Source organism: Mixophyes fleayi, chromosome 9, assembly GCF_038048845.1.
Source record: "Mixophyes fleayi isolate aMixFle1 chromosome 9, aMixFle1.hap1, whole genome shotgun sequence".
NCBI classification, from domain to species: domain Eukaryota; kingdom Metazoa; phylum Chordata; class Amphibia; order Anura; family Limnodynastidae; genus Mixophyes; species Mixophyes fleayi.
In genome coordinates this window covers 117540958-117559479 of record NC_134410.1, presented here as the reverse complement: position 1 = coordinate 117559479, position 18522 = coordinate 117540958, and the positions used below count along the sequence as shown (strand labels likewise).

The window sequence follows — 18522 nt, the reverse complement described above, 5'->3', positions numbered from 1 at the left end:
GTTGGCTCTTCCAAGAAAACTGCAAGTGTGAACAAGCCCTAATCTCTAGGAAAGTTTACAAAAGAAACTCTCTTTCCGCTACATGTAAAACCAATTGAAGCAGAGAAACAAAACACACACCAATCGTTATTGATGTCAGTGTATGCTACAATGCCCCAGTAAATGGTGTTAGAAGTGGTAGAAGTTGATTTTCAGAAGTGGTTTTCTAACAGAGGTTCCGACAGCTTTCATTACAATAACGTTTTTGCAGAGTGGCGCGTCACTAGCCCAGTTCTCTCCCAAACTATTTACCAACTAACTATACTAGAGACAGAGGCCTTCCTTTGTTTCCTAAAATTGAAGGCTGGATACAGAAGAATGCATTCTGTGTGACAGTGGGTGGAGAAGCAAAGGAAAGATATTTGCAGAAATGCTGACCTGAGACACAGAGAAAACAGCTTTTGTTTCATCTAATCATGAATAAAACAACATTATGCAGATAATGGAATGAGTTTTAGGGTAACACAGAAAGACCATTTATGTCACTTACTGACAACATTTCAGTTTATAATGAAAGAACCTTCCCAAACAATGAGGGCTATGTGCTACGGTCCAGAGGTATGAGCTTTCAGGGCTGCCCTACTACACTTGTGGGCAAAATGGAATAATTGCCAGTGATATCCGTCAATAGCTTATGGTACAACAGGTTTGGTGCAGTAAAGACTGTGCTATACCCAATGTTGCCTATACACAGTGGAGGCAGCCATTTTGTTGTAGTCATGAGAAGACAAAAGATCAATCACTAGGAACCATTTAGTGCAGTGGTAGTCAACAGGCGGCCAGCGGGTTGCCAGTGGCACGGCCAGCCTTCACCTGCAACACCCAGGCGGCTGCTCCCGATCTCTGAACTCACATTGTTGTAAAACAAAGAATAAGACTGGCCATCGACCATGTGACTTCCGCGTCACATGACTTCATCTGCATGACGGAGAGCACACAAATGTGGAGGCCCATTACTGACTTAGTGATCATACTTCAGTGATGTCACTAGCTTTTAGTAAAGTCATAAGCTGCAGATCCTTAAATAATTGGGTCAGTCCACAAAATGGCTGCCTACACTGTAGGCTATGGCGAAAACAATAAGAGCGGCAGTCGACACACGTTTTCTTAGGTTCTACTGAAATAAAACAGCATCTATACCACAGGCATTAACAAAACACCCACATTTTCATTAATACTATCATCTATTATCAATATAATTTTTTTAGAAAATATGACAGAATGCATGAACTGCTTTAACAATCGTGGAACTTCCAACAAACCATCTCTCGAATATGGGATTAATTTTGTTTTTACTATTTTTTTTAGGTCAAAATTGGTCTAAAAACATATAGTGGTAAAAATAGGTTTGACAGAGTATTTCCCTTTAAAACTAGCAATGTCATAGATCAGTGAAGCCTTCGACGGTTGATAAAGAACTACAAACAGATATAGCACTAAGCAACACTTGGAAAAAGTGAACACTACAAAGCTAAAGATCACATTGAAAGGTAGGAAAAAGTTAGCAATCTTTACCTGACGAAGATTCAGATATTTAATAAAAAAAAACAGCAAGAGGGGAATTGAATTGCCCCCCCCCCCCCCAGATTAGCACTGCGATAACTATTACCGTTATTACAATAAAATCAACCCGACTTTCTACTCACGGCTCAGGGAGCTGCGAGCAAAAAGTTGGCGTTGAAATTACAGTAATAATGGTATTTAAGCGCACCATTACCGTATTTACGGTAATAGTACACAGGCCGCGGTACTTTTTACAGTAATGTGGCCAATTGAATCCCCCCCTTTGAAGTATGGTTATAATAAAGAGCAATAATGCTGTTATCAATAATCAGTTGAAACATTTAATCCAATAAATAACAGTCTTTAACAACATATGAGCAGGCCTTTTAATGTAATATAATCAAGCTACAAACAAACAAATCTAAAAATTCAATGTGTTTTTGGGGTGACCAGATTTTCAACCAGCTTTTGTAAGTTAGGTGTAAGGCACAAAGCAGTTTTGGAGAGAGGTTTCCCTCCTACTCTGATCTCAGATGTCCCGCAGGCACCTGTGAGAGGTGGTGGAGGTCACGTGATGTGGCGGAGGTCACGTGACGTGTGAAAATGGCTGCTGTGGGCAAAGAATAAGCTCAGTCTTATTCTCTCTTTTATGACCCTGTTCAGTAAGAGCTGGGGCCTCGTGTTAAGCTCAGTGGGGCATAAAGCAGAGAACAAGAGCTGGGGCTAATAGGGCATAAAACAAAGAAAAGGACAGCTGGGGCATTAAGCATGAAGAAACTGCTGGCCGCAGGTGAAGGCTGGGGGGGGGGGGGGGGCTGTTGCCCATCACTGCTCTGTATAATGGGTAAATAATGAAGCACAAAGTTACAGCAACTGTAATTGTTGAGGAGTTCTCATGTCTACAGTGGTCAGAGACACCATTGCTTCAATATTACGGTTATGAATGAAGTACCTCCTGCTGAACATTGTATGACCACCTTGGAACTCAATATAATAAAAGACACAGTTTACTGTAATTGTATGCCTTAGTATTGTACACAGTACTAAGGGGCAGTACTGCCGTGTGGCAGATTTTACAATGTTAAAAAAAAAAAAAAAAATTAAAACACAATTTGTATAAAAATTCCTCAGCCGCTCCCCCCACCCAGGTGTAAAAATTGTAAGGACCCCTCCCTGGATCACCCACGGTGTCATCGAGGGCATCCATCCTCTGCAGCAACGGGGAATTGGAAGTACTGGGAGCCGATCTCTGGTTTCCAATAGCAATCTCCCATTGCCCTATTGGCCTACAAAAGGACAATCCTTTACATCCCCCAATAACTAGGAAGGCGATGGAATCCTGATGCTGCCGTTTATTAATAGAAGTGATAGGACAACAAATAAAATGAGTCAACAATATATATGCTACCTGACATATGTTAAATGTGGGTATATTATGGGTCGATTATTACACAAGTTGAAATGCTTAGCATAGCTCTCTCTTCCAAACCTATATTTACATACTGCATTCACTCATGAAACGAATGCTATGTACACACTGGCGTTTGCAATATGTTTTTTATTGCATACAAATGTGCAAGTAAAAGACAGCTATAACTCATAACATCTATTTAAGTTGTTTAGGTTTGTAGAGTGCAACTAAGGAGTACCTTACAGATCCTTTCCTCCATCTTCAGAGAACAACAAGCCTGCAGCACTCGGTCTGTGCCTGACCCCCACCACCGTGCCATCTGGCCAATGTCAGGGGTTTCAACAGACTACCACGAAAACTTATCTGTGCTTGTTGATTCAGACAGGTTAGTGACACTGGGCGTCACAGGTCGAGTTCAGAGATGGCGAGATTCATTTCCGTTTCTATTTTGAGGTTTAAGCATTGAAATACTCTTCTCTTTGAAGGACTGTATGATTAAGATGTCAGTGCACCTCATCCATTACATTACACTGACAGCAGCCTGCTCCTGCTTGCTTACTGCTCAAAGGGGCTGACTACAGGTGGGTGGAAATCAGCACCTGAAAAACCCGTTCTGTGCTGCAGGGGAAATTAAAAATTAACAACTTGATTTAGAGTTGCGAGGGAGATGTGGCCTAGTCTAACTGTAAACTGTAACTGTCAAAATACAACTGGCCACTGTGTGCATGCAGCATGCGAGAGCTTGCAGCATTTGACCTGCATGAAAAAAAATAGGTTACATTTGCAACATGGCAGGCTCTCCTGCAAATTCTGCCCCTGGGCAAAATTTGTACCCAATTCTTAATTAGCCCCAAAGTATGGATATTTTTCAGTAATTTGAAGCAGTAGTTGCATTATTATTACTCTAAGTCCCAGCATACCTGGATAGTCCGTTCAACAACAGCTAAACAGCAAACCATTCCTAAGAAAGCACTGTTGTACTACAAGAACCAGCATGCACTGCTAGTTGGTTCAACATCATCCAAAGAGCCACAACATATCTAAGAATGCCATCGCGGATTCTCCCCACTATTATAGTGTTATTTAGTGCAACCAGAGCGCTGTACAGAGGGGGTAGGTGGACACCTGAAGTACAAACGTAAGTTGTCGCACATAAGTGAAACTTTCCAGCTCTGGGCATAATTACATTATATAAAATCTGTGAACAGATCATGGTTAGAAATGACCGCGCACAAAACATTTTAGGAATCTACCTGTAATACAGGCGAATGTGGACAGGATGCTCTGTGGTTGTCACAGAAACTTATTCTGACTCATACTCTGGGGAGAGGATCGAAACTACTGGGTTAATCCCTTGACTTGCGTGTATACGTCATTAATATGCATACCTCCAATACATTTTTGGAAGGTTCTGTCAGTTGTTTATGTAACTACATTACACTGGCCTTGAAGGACAAGGAATCGTTGGTGAAGATGAGAGCCATTCATACACTCAAATGTCAAATGCATGACATGTATGAAAGGGATACAAGGGGTTATGGATGATATAAGTCATCAGAGATGGTACAGTTGGACAAAAATATTTAAGTAATGGAAATTCTATAGTAGCCACTAATTAGTAACATGTTAGCACAGTGGTTAGCATTGATTCCTTGACTGGGGTTTGATCTTGACCAAGGGTGTTGCGTGGGGCTCCACTATGTGTCCAGGTATCTTTCCCTAGTCCAAAGACATAGTGGTAGGTAAATTGGCTTCTGACTACATTGGCCTTGGCGCCTGTGTATTTGTGTCCTTGGTTGAGTAATTACAGATGAGCCTCAATCGTATATTAAATCACAAAAAAACCCAAACATAAATCTCTGTACAGTATGTAATAAAACTGTCAATTTAGTGCATTCTGAGCATTTACTTACAACCTGCTCTTAAAGGAACAGGACCAACACCCTCTAATATGATGAACACTTTCTTCAGAGATGAGATCACCTGTTACCATCTCTCTCCTCAGGTTCCCCCATTCATACTGGTGTCTCACTGCGTTCTAGCCATGTGTGGTCCCAGATATATGCCAGGTCCAGCCTCCATATGGTGCTGCCTGGGGCCTCTTCTGAAGTTCCCTTTGGTAGATTATTTAAACCATCTTTTTATACGGCTGCGTTCTGTCCCAGCTCCCTGCCCTGTGCTGCTGCTCTATATCGACTTCATCAGAATGCAGGAGTCCATGGCAGCAACATATTTACTAACTACTGCAGTTAATGATCTCACTGATGCAGCCATTCATGATGGGATGCTAGACCTTTGGGCTTCCTTAAAGTGCACCCCTCACCAACTGACAAGTTTTTGATCCTCATTTTAAAGCAGCAATCCCACAGAGAGATGTTTTCTGTTCTGTAAATAGCAAGTACCAAAAGTACCTTTTAAGGATGTGTCATTTTTCTTAGCTATGCTGCTACAAAAAATATCCCCATCTCAAAAGTTCTCTGTTTAGCCAACAAAAATGGCTAACAAACACAGTGAGACAACGGCTCACGGCTCTCTGCATGACATGTGATGGCAGAGAAGGAAGATAGATCAGTGCAGACGGAGCTCAGAGAGGCGTTCTAAAGCCTCTCTGCTCACTACATCATGTGCCATGTAACTGTGGTTGCCATGGTAGTCCAGAATCAGAAATCATTAATAGCAGCCTGAAAGGGGAGGGGTGAGGGGCGGGACAAGGGAAAATGGTGAACGCCAACATATTTCTTACAACCTGTCACAAAACAAAAACCACGACTTTTCAAGGGATGCTTACCGAACGTAATACAGGCCTATATCCAATTACATCACGTGTAATTAAACATTCATTATACAACCACATCAGTATAGCAGCATCCATCTGTAAAACACACAGTAACAAAGTCGCTATTTGGGGGGTGCAGATTGTAACCATTGAAGGACACATCTGTATTCTGCTTTACGCTTTTGATAACGGAGAGCAATAGATGGCACAGCTTCCCCGAAAACATAAATACAAGGTAAGAAATCTCAAGTTCTGTCACGTATTAGAAATTTTACATATATTTGCAAATGTTATTAGAACCTATAGCAAAATAAGTTTAAGTGGCCCTTTAAGTAAAGATGAAACTATTGGAATGCTTAGCCACATTGTATGGAGTGGTTGACTACTGCACCATGGCCAGAGGTCCACTTTAAACATCATTAGTGCCGTAACTACTCAACTAAAATGAAAAAGCATTACATTAAAAAGATAAAAATGGTCTTCTGTGACACTTGTTCTTTCCATGACCTCTGAATAGGTTTCCACTACCACCTTGTAATGTGTCACACACATCGTGCAATACATGGATAGATTTTATACAATACATAGATTTTATAAAGTACACACTTTATACTCTAGGTCCTAGAGTATAAAGTGGAATAAACTCCTCTGTAGAGCAATCTATACCTAGAGTCTATGTATAGATTGCTCTACAGAGGAGTTTATTCCACTTGTTTCCTGGAAAGCAAAATTTCTACCCAACCGAGTTTTGTCCACTTACTATATATGGGATGTTGTACCTCATACTGTAAATTATAACTACATTAGAAGTCACCAATGACCTACATGATCGTGTAAAAGAACAAACTTGTCGGCCGGGTGCTTAATCCAGGTCACAGAAATCCAAAGGGACTTCTAATAGTAAACAGTTTCTCCGAATTAACACAAACGATGATATCAGAACTCACTGTTTATATGAAAAATATATATATATATATATATATATATATATATACATACACACACACACATATATACATACACACACACACACACACACACACATACACACACATTAACATACTTGACTAGAGAGACAATTATAGTTTACGACCTGTGGATACGAGTTGAAGAGTGTGGAACAAGTTAGGTTACACGGATCTCACTCATCAGCAACAGGTGCTGAATTACAAATATCCGATCCACCAACTTATGCTCCAGTACAGATTCCAGATCCCTTCTGCTCCGAAGTCACACTACCAACTTATGCTCCCGAGTGGAAGGGACCTGGAATCAGTACTGAAGTCACACTACAACGGAGCAGTATAAAGAAACAGCTGGACAGGACCAGCCAAGCTCTATACTGCTGGATTGTGCATTACTTACACAACCACAGGATTCCTAAGACCAGGGAAACACCCTAATTAATTTACAGCAAACCAAAGGCACCAGGCATTCACATTTCTGGAGATTTGTTGTGGTTGGATACCAGTCAGCAGAGGAAGTAGTGAATATAATTATGCAAAAAAAAAAGCTACAGAAGTGAAGCCAGGAGGAAGTATAACCAACGTGTATTAGCAAATGCCTCCAAATTGTGGCAGATGGTAAGAAAGGGGGTTTTAAGGAGGCAAACAACTGCTGCCCCATTGGATTATTCTTTAATCAGTTGCTGGAAATATATCCCAAGTCATTTTTTGTTTTCGTTTAATAGGTCACACAAAGACCAGCGGCTTTTGTAGATAGAGAAAAGAGAAAGCATCCACTGCTGTTGATTATTTACTTCTAATAATACAAATATTTAACGTATAACATTTTCTTATTGAAAGTCACACTAACACTGCCCATGTATGTTAGACAATCAATAACGAAAAACATTGTTTATTGAATTCTACATTTGAATATATTTTTATTCTTTGGGAACAAGTGCAGGTAGGAGATGCGGTGATCAGATCCAGAACAACCGGCAGAAAATCAGAGCGTTAGGTTTCCCACAGAAGTTGATTCAATGTGTTCTTGTGTAGGTCATTAGGAAGCCAATCTGAGTATCTGATGTGAACGATGGCAAGAGCCATGATACCAGTAACCTGTTCTAGGCTCCGTACACACAATGCATCTTTAAACACACGTAAGAATGCATATAAACCGCATAGTTTATGTATGTGTTTAATATGAGTTTAGAAAGATTTGCAAATGTATTCCATCTGTGTTTTTTTTTTAAACATGCATCTGATTAAACAGGAAGTTAGCTTGTTCAAGCCAAAAGCATATGTAAATGTGTCTTACCCACATCTCAGTGCATTTACAATGCGCTCCCATTGAGAGTATGTTTTTAACTGCTTTGACGTGCGTTAGACACACTGAAATGTCAACAAAATTACACAGACATACATCTCCTCACTGGTCTCAAAATATCTCCCAACTCTCTTCTACTCTCATTACATCCTCCCATTCCCGGTTACAGGACTTTTTTTGGGCTGCACCCACTTTATAGAATTCGCTCCATCGCAAAATAAGACTTTCCTCTAGTCTTCAAACGTTCTCTGAAAACCCACCTCTTCAGGCAAGCTTATAATATTCCTCAACCACCCTCTTAATCTCCCTAGGTTACCCTATTACCACCCTCTACACAGCTAACACAAGACAACAACCCTCTGACCAACATAGCTGTGTGACTGAGCACACAGCCCACTCAATACTTTGTAACCTTTGCACTCTAGCTGGTCCAGTGTGCAATATAATGTAGCACATGCCCTTGTGTATCAAACTCTCATTGACCCATAGATTGTAAGCTTGCAAGCAGGGCTCTCTTACCTCTCTGTTGGCATTACCGAGTATTGTTTTATTAATGTTAAAGCGCTACGGCATGTGCTGGCGCTATATAAATAAATGTTGACGAAGATGAAATGGAACAAGTAATGTAAAATGGCAAATACGTACAATCATTTTTATTTTCACAGCTGTTTACACGCGCTTAACTTGCAACAGAAACACATCGTAAATGCAGAATTTTAATGCCAGTGTGTACCAAATGCACCTCTATACGAGGACAAAGCTCATTCACCTTATTCTTTCTAATGGTTCACCAACTCTCTATTACCGACTGTTCCACCATGAAGCCACTGCCCACTGTCACTGGAGATTTGGTCAAAAGAAAGTGCATTTCTGTTTATATCACACAGTCACCCAGAAAAATCCCTAACGAGAGTCCTTAAAGTGTCGCGGGTGGGTGACAAATCCACTTTATAGTTTCAATGCGCGCAAGGGTAATAGTCAGTACTTCAACAGTCAGCGGCTAACTACAGAATAAATGCAGCTTTATCTGCAATTAAAGTTGACTTTTCACCTTGATCAAATCTCATACCGCTGGCTCCTACCAAGTCAATTACAAAAATGTTTATATCGTTATCAAAAATCACAAGACAAACCCGTGTTCTTTACAATGCGGCGTACAAGTTTCCTGGCCTGTCCAATCACAAGTCTTGCAAGGACTTGTGAGAATCTGATAGGACTCGTTCACACATATACGCTGGTAAAATAGGTAAACCCACATGAAAACAAACATTTTAGACGTGTTTTAGCGATGCTTTTTTTTTTAATGCGATGTCCTTGCAATGCACTTTTACCAAATCAATCTGCTGTAGTGCACGTCAATGTACAACTAATGGTTCACGTCGCATCTGACATTCTAAACCCTGCATTACATTTGAGAGCTTAATAATGGGAATGAGCACATGAGAAGCTATCCTATTTTTAATACACAAGTATCTATATGTGCGTAGAGCTATTCATGACCTGCTGCTTATAAAAAAATGCAGTAATTGGATGTGGATTGTCAACAGAAAAAGTTGATATAAAAATGTATACTCATTATTAACATAATAGATAAGTATTTGCTACTTTAAAAAAGTTTCATCTGGTAAAATGTAGACTTCTGAGCCACAGGAGGAAGCAGGTCACAATTTCTAATAGGAAAGGGAAGCTGTGTGTGGGCTGACTTGTGACATACTGGTGCAAGACTTCACTGCACGTGCTACAAACCAGCCGTCAGCAGTAGATGTATAGAGCACCTACATATATTGTACTTTCCTCTAGTTCCAATAACCCATATACAACAAAGAGAATCAGGAAGAATATAGACAAAAATTAACTATTTGTGACTGGTGAAGACTAATACCCCCTCTTAACGATGTAGTGACGCTACAAATACAATTGCGCACCCCCTTAGCACTGCCCCTTCCTGCACCACTCCCCATTGGGCCACTAGCGCACTTAAGATTTAAAGTCCCAGCGCAGCCATCATCAACTATTGGGCTCCATAGTATACTGCAGAGCCGTACAGGGGGGGAACTAATCATTGTACATAAAACATAGTTAAACAGTAAGCAAAATACTGAACTAAATAACAAAATACTAAACAATCATAAAGCATAAAATAAAACATACAAGAAGCAAATACAAGGAAGCATATCTTGAAGGCACCGGAATGGACAAGAAGACAGGAGGAAAAGGGCCTTAATCCTAAGAGCTTACAAGAAAATGGGACTGGTCGAAGCTGAAATAAGAGGACAGGGTACAACACGCAGTGTAGGTGCAGGCCAGGGCACGGGAGAATGGTAAGCTTTGATGATGAGATGGTCCTTTAGGGAGCATTTAAAACTTTGAAGATTAGAGGGTATATTTACAAAAGTGCGGGTTTGAAAAAGTGGAGATACGCCAAAAGCAGCCAATCAGATTCTAGCTTTCAATTACTTAATGTATTCTAAAAATTGACAGCTAGAATCTGATTGGTTGCTATAGGCAACACCTCCACTTTTTCAAACCCGCAGTTCAGTAAATATGCCACTAGTGGAGAGTTTTATTAAGTGTGGGAGAGCAGCGTGGAAGTAGGAGGTGGTAACCACTGGTGAGTCAAGGTGCAGGTTGGTTGCAGAACGGAGATGGCAGGAGGGAGTGAATAAGAAAATATAGATGTATAATGTTGCATGTGAGTGAGTGGAGGCTTCTAGGGTGAGAAAGGGTCATGTTGTAAAGGTGGAAGGAACAGACCTGGGAGAGTGACACCAAGGCAGTGGACTTGAGCAACAGAGGAGATTGTAGTATTGCCAGCGTAAGAGATGTGGGTGTGGACGGAGACTGTAGAAAAGGGAAGATGAGGAGCATTAGGCGGAAATACACACAAGATAGGAGAGACAAGGGGAAGATCATTAGATTTGAGGCTCATCAGCTTATAACTGGTACTGGAGTCCGAAAGAGCTGATTAGTTCTCCAATAGAGGAGGTGTACAGTAAGAGGAGCAGAGGGTGAGGACAGAGCCTTGAGGGACCTCAATGGAAAGAGTAAGAAGATGGGCCACAGGTACAGACAGAGGAGTGGTTGGAGAGGTAGAACCAGTGTCAGAAAGGCCAATAGAGGGAAGGGTAAAAGCAACAGAAAGGTGCTAGGAGGATGTAAAAGACCCTAAAAAAAAAAACTTACATTTAGCTGATGGATGGTCCCTCCTTGCAGTGCAGTGAACTGCAAGGAAAGGCAACTTTGGCAGGTCAAGGACTGAATAAGAGGAGAAAAGTTTTGTGAGCTGAACAGAATAAGGACCCGATTTGAGAGTAGGCTGCAGCTGAGAGTAGCTCCACTCTGCTGACTTTACAGCTTCAACAGGCGATATCATTGGACCTGCCCTCGAGTATGAATCCACAAGCCTGTCAGTCAGTCACTGTCTGCTCTGTTAGAGACACACCTACCTCCTAACATGACAAGAGGATACTGTGGCCATAATTAGTATAAACACTCCAGTTATATCATGCTATTTAGCTCAGTAATACACAGCCTTTGATATCAATGCTTAAAAGCAGCTTAACACGCTATTTAAAAATATATAATTACACCAAAGAACGATGATGATAAACTCTGACTGACGTTTTGCTATTTACATGGAGTGCTTGAATTTTAGGAAGACTCGGTTTTAGGGTCTTCTACACTGAACTCTGCTGGAACATGTCCCCACCATTCATCTCTGTATTATTCATCAGAGATTTACCGTAAAGGGCACCTCTATAGGGAAAATACACTGTACTTTCTCTTTTACTCATTCCCAACTCTATCACATAACTCAACAGAATGTGAATGTCAAACATGGTGCACATGGGACAGGCTGCAGACAGTCACAGACTCAAACACATTATACAGTCACCAGCACCACGATGCAGGAAAAGTTAGTATCAGTAATTATAATATACTGGTCGGAGCCATCCAGACACTCTGAGGAGCCCATGGGGAAGGTATACATATCCTAGGCTACATAAAGGGCCAAATGATGGACAATTTGGAAGGAAAACCAATAAATAATAATAACTGATACTGCATTAACTATGTACATAATGTAATTTATTTATATAGGGTGGCTGATTCCACAGCGCTGTACAGAGAACTCATCAGTCCCTGCTCCATTGGAGCTTACAGTCTAAATTCCCTAACATACACAAACACACAGAAAGACAGAGACTAGGGTCAATTTTGATAGCAGCCAAGTTACCTACCAGTATGGTTTTGGAGTGTAGGAGGAAACCAGAGCACCCGGAGGAAACCCACGCAAACACGGGGAGAACATACAAACTCCACACAGATAAGGCCATGGTCGGGAATTGAACTAATGACCCCGGCGCTGTGAGGCAGAAGTGCCTCACACCCCTTGTACAGGACAGCAAGTAGAATTTTGGCAGAAGAATGAGGACCACTGGGCAATGGTGGCGTTTCTTGTGGTCACATCACCAATAAGGAGGCCCCTGTGCGAGTACAGATAATAAGTAATTCTACAAGCTCTCATCTGGGCCGTTCTTGACCCTCAGCCCAACAAATGGAAGAATACATTTAAAAAACCCAAAGTTTTTGGTCAGGTCTCAACTACACATAAACAAACAAAAAATACACTACCGTCAACCCCCCATTTTACAGTACATTTTTCAAGGGACTGGGAACAAGTGGTGTATAATCTGGGAAAGTATAAAATGAGGAGAATGTCTAAAAACACCTAAAACTTACAAGTAAAATAAAGGAACAACACCGAACAGTTTCCAATTGAGAACACTGCATTACTAAAACATGAATTACTGCAAACACTACAAAAAAAAAAAAATACTGTACAGCAACAAAATTATTTATCTGTGACATTTTGTGGTATATAAAATGAGCAATGGCCAATAACAAAACAAAAACACAGGTAAATGAGTCAATCGAAAGGCAATAGGGAACAAGGGGACTGCATGGGAAAACAGTGAAAATTCAATAAACCATCCCCCATCAACCTTCCATATTGGTGCCGGTACCTTATGAGATACAAATGAAGAAGATGCCTGTGGCTGTATTTTGGCCGCTCGCAGCTAATGCTACGTATGGCTTGTGTGCCTGGAATAGAAACAGCTATCTGCTAACACTTATAATTATATAGTCATTAAATCCAAAATATGAACATATATGTAACAGAAAGCATCATGTATCACTCACAAGTATGAGAAAAAGTTGGTGTCTTTACGGCAGATATGAGATTACAAGATTATATGTAATTATAAGTAATCATGTTAGTTTGCTGCGTGCAGATCGCTGTCTCACTTAATCTGATGGCTCAGTGGGTAGCACTTCTGCCTCACAGCACTGGGGTCATGAGTTCAAATCCCGACCATGGCCTTATCTGTGTGGAGTTTGTATGTTCTCCCCGTGTTTGCGTGGGTTTCCTCTGGGTGCTTCGGTTCCCTTCCACACTCCAAAAACATACTGGTAGGTTAATTGGCTGCTATCAAAATTGACCCTAGTCTCTCTCTCACTGTCTGTGTGTGTGTTAGGGAATTTAGACTGTAAGCTCCAAAGGGGCAGGGACTGATGTGAGTGAGTTCTCTGTACAGCGCTGCGGAATCAGTGGTGCTATATAAATAAATGGTGATGATGATGATGTAAGGTTATGTCCATCTTAAAATACATTTCTATATTAGTACAATGCTGGGACCCCATAAATATTACTGAGGGTGCTACAATGAGCAGGGAGGGACACACGGTTTAGAAAGGCCAAACTTGGAGGTTCACGGCTTCCCCTGGAAGCCAGAGGACAAATGTCATACCCCAAACCTAGATAGACAATGGCTACAGATATGACATCTGGGCACTGCTGTCAGCAATGCAACTGTGTTAGCAAACATTACCCTTGTATATGTCTGGATGAAATAGTCAAATAACATCCAATGTATTAATCCCCTTTTAGGTGGCTTCTTGCAGTTTTCAAAAACAGGGCTTAGTAAAAAAAAAAAAAAAAACTTAAATAAAGAGCAAAAAAACAAAAAACACAATTTTCCAATGGAACCATTCTGATCTCACATATTTAGAATTCTAAGATGTTTTATTTGCAATTACAACCAGCTTCTTTTTTAAACTTAGTTCTCCTTTAATAAGAGGAACTGCTTTTGACATTTTACTGGCCTGAAGACACTAGTTAAAGAAACAGGTTAACATATAGAAAGCAACAAAAACTTATCTGAACAGGTATTGCAGGACAGTTAAAGCACAATCACATCATCAGATAACCACGGACATTCGTATACATTGAAATACTATATTCAGTGTACAGTTTAAAGTTCAGTTATTAGGTCAGTTATCTGAATGACTTAAGTTAGCCTAAATGAATATGATATTCTGGTTCTCGAATATGCACCCTTGGTGTGAATGTGAACCAGCACAATTTATAATATAAATGTCTATTAACAGCAAAATCGAGAACACAGGTAGCCCTAACGCTTAAAGAGCTACTGTGAATGCCAATAAGTATATATACTTTCCAGTTCAATGGGACAATCACTTCCCTGGCTACTTATACTGACATACCAGCACCAACCAACTACAAGATTGTCTCCATTCCATATATGTTTTAGGACCTTGTATGTGATTGACATCGGGGGCTAGATTTACTAAACTGCGGGTTTGAAAAAGTGGAGATGTTGCCAATACCAACCAATCAGATTCTAGCTGTCATTTTGTAGAAGGTACTAAATAAATGATAACTAGAATATGATTGGTTGCTATAGGCAACATCTCCACTTTTTCAAACCCGCAGTTTAGTGAATCTAGCCCCAGGTCCACAAATCTAGACTCTGCTTTCATCTGTACTTTCTCTGACATTATTCATGCTACATGACTATAGAACATATCCTGTCACTAACATCCCTACTGATGCCCCAAATCATCTGATCACCATCATACAACATACATGTGCTCTGCAGATCACCATCGAGCATACTTTCCTTACACATCAAACTGTCAACAGGTTTATTCATTTTTATACGGGAACAAAGCGGATGTACATCCTTTGTCTGAAGGACACAATTAGCAGGTAGTCATTCTCGCACAATTTAATATCACTCTGACCTGTCTAAGTGCTCCAAAACAGCATGATACCCCACCACAATGCTGCAAGAAAGAGTTGAAGCCCCTATTTAACTTTACGATATGTCACAGCTTGAACTGAATAATATACTTTAAATAACTGAATTGTTCTTGTTCACTAAATATGTCCACCATGCTCTCCTCCACCCCTGAGTATCAGGTTGATGTTAGGAGTTAGGGGCTTCTCTTACACTGCATACACAGAATGACTGACAGACCTGCAAACTTGTCCTGCAGAACTACACTGTGTGTATTGGTGACTTCATATATAGGGACAGCAACGCTGATGTCACAGCAACTCAAATGACTGCAGTCTCAGCTTGTTGACCCGCATCAGATCCCATTAGGACGCTTTCCTAAAATTGTGGGAGGAGCTTCAGCTGTCTGTAACGGATGGGGGAGGTAATATTTTTAACAGAGCTGCAGTCGAATATCAGCTTAACACTTTGGGGAAATTCAATTGGCTGCATTGTTCTCACAAACAACGCGGTCAATTGAATCCCCCCCTTAATGTGTTTCACGGTCATGGTTTATGTCTGAAAATGTAAATTTTAAGGTTTAGAGGTCCATTAATTTCGTGAGTGAGGTATGCATCTTTATATACATACCATATGTTTAAAAATATCACAAGCAACCTTTTCACATAAGATCAACTTGCATATGAAGCTTGAAAACATACAAATAAATTAAATCCGTATTGTATTTCAATAATCTTGGATGGTATTGAAAAATAGGAAGATCTAAGATAGGAGTAGTCTATCTTGCTATTAAAACTGAATCAGTGTCTAAAACATAGTTGATCATTTTAAATCGGGTAGCAAATGAAACACAAACACCAAGCTATACTTAATATAAAGTGCAAATGATATAAAGACGGCAGTAGAACATCAATTGTCTGACTCCAAATATACGGATGCTGTCTATGGTACCCGTCCTCTACTAATCAGAACACTTAAACCCCTTTCACACGGCCTAAAAGACCCGGGGTTTTGGCGGGGCGAGCTCTGACGACCCGGGCCTAGGCTTACTGTGAAATGGGGTCCCTGCATCTACCCAGGTCAGATGACCCGAAATTAGACCGGAGTCTTTTGGAGGGTTATTCCCGGGTCCGACCCGGGTAGCCTCCAGTGTGAACTGAGAGACCCAGGTTGAAAAACCCAGGTCTCACAGACACCTACCGAAAAGTTTTTAAAAAAAAACAAACAAACATCACAAGAGGAGCCAATCAGAGCTCTTCTTGTGATGTTGCCATGGATACCTGGGCAGACCAGTGTTCAGTGTGAACACGGTCTACCCGGGTATTTGTCCCATGGCAATAGCCGGGATATTGCCAGGGTGGCAGTCTGAAAGTGGTGTAAGAAACACCCACATCACTGAGGAATAAGGAAGCACACCAATAAACTGACAACCAGCAACACCACGGAGGTGAGAGGCGTCATGCCACTGGGCCCTACTGAACGGATAAGCTGCAGACACAATGTCCATCTGCAATTATTTAACAGCAATGGCTGCAAACCTCAGTAGTGCAGTACAGGAAAATACATTAACACAATTTTCAATAACTACCAACACATTGCTAGAAATATCACACTGCACAGGAAAGTGCACTCCGTTTGGATATAAAAGCCAATTAATAATTTGATTTTTATGACTTCTTGATTGCTCAAGCTCAGAGATTTTAAAGAGCAAAACAAGCTGTAATGGAATGAGAGATGCTATTGGTAAATTGTAGAGAGGACTTGTGCAAGGAGGGAGATAAGGGGGGTAATAAAATGAATATGGCACATTTGTGAGGTGCTAGAGAAGTTATTTTGCTACTGGAATGCCAGTTACTGAAATACACATTAGAGTCCTCCAGGAGATAACGATAAACTGGGGGGCAAGACAAATTTAAGGCAAAATCTAGTGACGCGATAGTTATTTTATTGTAGAGAATGATGTTGCAGAAATGATAAACATAATATGTCAAAATACGACAACTGACAGTATAAAGAAATGTGTTGTTTATATATTTGCCTTAGGCAATCTTTATTTATGCACTAGGTAAGAGACAGAACATTATAACAGTGAGGAGGGGCTATTACATATTGGTGCCACGCTGATGGACAACTGGACATGTAGTGGTGATGGGTGACAGACACTTGTAGAGGGAGAGAGAATTATACTGGGAGCAGCATAGAGTAAAACGAGATTGAGCACTAAGAGAGGGAGATTATAACCTATACAGATGAGAGTAAGAGCTGTATAGAGAACACAGGGTCCGACTGAGCACTGTATAGAAAATGGTGATAACAAACACTGCAAAGATGAAAAAGGAAAATAAATATGTTGTTTAGAGAGATACAGAGGAAGAATGCGGGTTAGGGAGGAGATGTCTGGGTGCTGTAGAGACAATCAAGGAAAAGGATGAGAATAAACACTTTGTACAGAGAGAAGAGTCAAGGCCAGGAACCATATACATAGAGGGAGGCCGAGTATAAGCGCAGTGTATACAGAGGGAGGCCGAGTATAAGCGCAGTGTATACAGAGGGAGGCCGAGTATAAGCGCAGTGTATACAGAGGGAGGCCGAGTATAAGCGCAGTGTATACAGAGGGAGGCCGAGTATAAGCGCAGTGTATACAGAGGGAGGCCGAGTATAAGCGCAGTGTATACAGAGGGAGGCCGAGTATAAGCGCAGTGTATACAGAGGGAGGCCGAGTATGAGCGCAGTCTATACAGAGGGAGAGGCTAAAATACTGAGTGAGAGCTGCATGGAGAAGGTGATAATAGTGCAGTATAGATAAAAAGGGTGATAATGAATAATAAAACCATATAGATAAAGCGTATAGAGCTACCTATGTAGACAATACGAGAGAATACAGAGTATATAGAGGGACAGAGGACACAATCTGCACAGAATAGATCAGGCAGTGTGGTATATAATAATAGGTATATAACAGGCAGTGTGGTATATAATAATAGGTATATAACAGGCAGTGTGGTATATAATAATAGGTATATAACAGGCAGTGTGGTATATAATAATAGGTATATAACAGGCAGTGTGGTATATAATAATAGGTATATAACAGGCAGTGTGGTATATAATAATAGGTATATAACAGGCAGTGTGGTATATAATAATAGGTATATAACAGGCAGTGTGGTATATAATAATAGGTATATAACAGGCAGTGTGGTATATAATAATAGGTATATAACAGGCAGTGTGGTATATAATAATAGGTATATAACAGGCAGTGTGGTATATAATAATAGGTATATAACAGGCAGTGTGGTATATAATAATAGGTATATAACAGGCAGTGTGGTATATAATAATAGGTATATAACAGGCAGTGTGGTATATAATAATAGGTATATAACAGGCAGTGTGGTATATAATAATAGGTA

At 40.6% G+C, this 18522-nt stretch overlaps 1 protein-coding gene across 21 annotated transcripts in view; it reads right to left on the bottom strand.

The window, feature by feature from the left end:
• The window catches only part of FNBP1 (formin binding protein 1), a 120879-nt gene that overhangs the window by 100944 nt on the left and 1413 nt on the right, over nucleotides 1-18522 (bottom strand). The gene's annotated exons all lie outside the window — the stretch shown is intronic.